We start from the raw sequence: 3,918 nt of genomic DNA, 5'->3' as shown, positions 1-3,918 counted from the left end.
GACTTTTTTTAATGAAATCAGTGGTAATATTAATGAATGTGGTTTTTGATGCTGTACAAAGAAATGTGTCAACATTTGAAAGATATGCATAATTCAATGAACCAATATTTTCCAAATGGCCAGTGCATCATGGTACAAAATCATGCATGGGTAATAGAAATTTTCAAGGTACAAAATAGGGCACTACATTTTAACATAATAGACTACATAACCTTCACTGCTATGGTTTCAGATTCCACATTGGAACCATTCTTTAAGAAACTAGCTAGGACTTGTCCAGTTTTGGTGTAGTATCAAAGAAGATTATCCCCATTTATCTGAAAAAGTTATTATAATACTCCTCCTTTTTTCAAGTACATATCTGTGTAATGCTGGATTTTATTCATATACTTCAACCAAAGCCATATATTGCAATAGACCCATTGCAGAAGCAGATGTGAGAATCCAACTGTTTTCTGTTAAGCAGTCATTAGGGAAATTTGTAAAAATGTAAAACAGTGCTACTCTTTAATTTTCTTGTGTTGAAAAACAGTACTTTTTCATAAAATATGTTATTTATATTTACATGTAGTAGGTTTATTATTGTGTTTTAGGATGTATCAATTCTTAAAAATTTCTCTCATTTCAATTTCTAATACAGCAACTCACAAACAAAAGCCCTTTGAATCTTCAATTTTTAAGTGTGCAAAGTGGTCTTGAGATAAAAAATGTGGAGAATCGGTGCTGTATTTATTCCATGTTTGCCATGGCTAGGGGTAAAAAGGAGATGGGAGGGGTGGAAAAGTGAACATTGATAGTGTCCCAGCTGCAACCCTAGTGGGAGAGTTGCACATCATGGAAGTGACATCCCTTAACTTTATCTGCTACTTGGGTAAATCTCTTCATACCTTTTATGGGGCTAAATTTCTTAGGAAACATGAACATCCCTAAGATCCATCAGTAGATGCTAGAAAGTGATAATTTGAGAGCAGGTTTAGTGGAGAAAATGAAATCATTCCCATACAACCCACTCATACGCAGAGCTGCTGGCCCGGCCCATACAAATTTGAGAAAAGTAGGGAGATCAAATGCATGACCTATAATAAAAAGAAAAGAAAATCACCTGCTGCCAGTTTATGACTCCCTACCCTTAGGCAAACATACCATGAGTCTGTATACCCTGGCAGGTACTTTCTTCCCCTAGCGCCCTAGGATTTACAAGACCTGAGCTGTAAAGATGGTAAAGTAGTAATATGCAGGATTTTAAGGCACAGGCAAAGCCTCAGGACAAGCATTCGGATTCTTACAAATGATGATGGTTAAGCATTTAATCACCAAGAGTTCTATGTATTAACCAAGGTTTGGTGCATTTATGGACAAGTTGGTATTGAATTTTTTACATTTAGATATATATGAATCTGCTACAAGATACATTCTCCTTCAGACTATCACAAATTTTCTTTTCCTTTTAAAAGTGACTTCTTATTTTCAGTGAAGGAAACAAATTATTACTATGTCAGTGATAAGGCCCTTCAGTAAATCAATAATGTTTCAATAAAATTCTGAGAACATGCAAATCATTCTACTAAAATTATCAGTGAAACGGCTTGGCTCTCCAGAAAAATCCAATGTAGTTTCTTTGAAGAGTGATAAAATTAACTACTTTCTCTATCTCAATTCTGATGACTTAATTTGAAATTTTTAAAAGGGTGTCATTGGTAGAGTTACAGGTCCTGGGAGAATTGGAAAAATGGCAGTCCTAACTGATAACACATTATCTTAATTTCTTGTATAACTGCCCTCATTTTTCATCTTCATTTCAGTAACTAAGAGTTAGGATTTGAGAACACTTGGGCCAGGTCTGCTATTATCTTCAGCAATCTTTGAAATTCCCACCTCTCCCTACAGTAGCTAGACAAAATTTTTCAGCAGTCAGTGGCAAAAATAAGAGAGATCTGAAATGCAAACACTTTTCACTTCCTCTAGCAATTTCTCTTGCTCCAGAAGAATAGGACTTCATGTGTGTTTATGAAAGAAAAGTGGGCAGAGAAATATTATTAAGGTGAATAAACGGTGGTATTATGTCCATTTCAATGCCAATATCTTCCATGATCATTCCTGGGCTATAAAGAACACACACCACAGAGCTTGTCAAGGATCCTCGTATCTTCCTCACTAATGTTTTTCTTTTTGCTTTAGGGAAGGAAATATCCTCTGAGACTTCTTGAAAGATGTAGGAGAGAGAAATGGGTACACTGGTCTCATATGAAAATCTATTCCAACATTCCTATCTCTTTAGCTTTTGGAGTCCTTTCATATATTATGCAAGAGAAGTTATGGCACCAAACTTCATTGAATGTAGGCCATCAATGAGTCAAAAATTTAGTCATTCCAGAAAGCTATTAGAGCCATTTCTAGCTTTATCTAAAACATTAAATCTAGACTATCTGGTAAATGTTCTTATATCAATATGTTAATCCTGAGACAAAATTATATTCTGTTCCTTTTAGCCTAACACCCTTGGATACTATTCTCACACATATTTTCTTGTTTTTTTCTACATGAATTATCAAAATCCTGCCTTTTTTTTTTTTTTTTAGGTATAGGCAATTTCTCCCCAGGTCTGAATCTCCATTCTATTTGAGTATGCTCAGATCTAACTCAAGTTTAGGTCTAGACTAAAAAATAATCAGCAATGGGGATGGGTCTTGAGGATAATAAGTATCCCTTGTAAGGCAGCTGCTTCAGATAAATTGATTATAGAGTTTTCAAGAAGGAAAGGTCAATCTTCTCTGTTGTTTTTGTTTTTGTTTTTTGAGACGGAGTTTCACTCTTGTTGCCCAGGCTGGAGTGCAATGGCGCAATCTCGGCTCACCGCAACCCGCCTCAGCCTCCCAAAGTGCTGGGATTACAGGCGTGAGCCACCATGCCCGGCCTTTTTTTCTTTTTCTTTTTTACCCTGAGACGGAGTTTCGCTCTTGTTGCCCAGACTGGAGTACAATGGCGTGATCTCGGCTCACCGCAACCTCAGCCTCCCAGGTTCAAGCAATTCTCCTGCGTCAGCCTCCTGAGTAGCTGGGATTGCAGGCATGCACCACCACGTCTGGTTAATTTTGTGTTTTTTTAGTAGAGACAAGGTTTCTCCATGTTGGTCAGGCTGGTCTTGAACTCCCGACCTCAGGTGATCCGCCCTCCCCGGCCTCCCAAAGTTCTGGATGACAGGCGTGAGCCACCGCGCCTGGCAATCTTCTCTGTTATAAGAGGGACTGCTTCTGCTTATTCAGAGGGACCTGGGCATTTAGCTTCATCCAAGTCCAACGCAAGTCTTAGAATCCCGCTTGCTCCCAGTGCCCTGATTGTCACATAAATGACTTGATGAGTCTCTAAATTTAATTTCCATTTTAATTCTGCAACCCACCTAGTTATATTTTTAATAATGTTGATCTTATAGCTATAAGAAATCAGAAACTTTTTTCAAAGTTGCTATAGAAGTTCTCTGTCTCAATTTGACTTGAACTTAGACTTCAAAGTCTTCAATTTGTCACTTTCTGCCTGTAAGGTTTCCAGTGCATAGATGTCATCCCACTCACAGTCCTTGTTGTCATCTGTACTACCACAATGGTAAAATGCAGCAGCCACTTGATCCCTGAAGCCAACTACTTCAATAGGTATTTTTTCCCAAGAAACCATAGATGATACTTTAATTAATCATGATCCTACTTATGTTATAGATTACCAGAATCTTGTTTTCCATTGGCAAGGAACTAAGCATTTCATTCAAGGCCGGCGACATCTACAAATTAATCTCAGAATTTTTGGAGGAGTGGAGACAATGAATATACTATTTTCATAATTAAGTGGTTCTGAGCTGGCATATAATGAGCAGTCCTCTTTATGTCAGTCCAGTCAGAAAAACAAACAAAAAAGCCATACTAGGTA

This window comes from Gorilla gorilla, chromosome 9 (genome assembly GCF_029281585.2).
Source record: "Gorilla gorilla gorilla isolate KB3781 chromosome 9, NHGRI_mGorGor1-v2.1_pri, whole genome shotgun sequence".
In the NCBI taxonomy this organism is placed as follows: domain Eukaryota; kingdom Metazoa; phylum Chordata; class Mammalia; order Primates; family Hominidae; genus Gorilla; species Gorilla gorilla.
The sequence above is the reverse complement of the archived record's forward strand: the minus strand, read 5'-3'. Positions refer to the sequence as shown.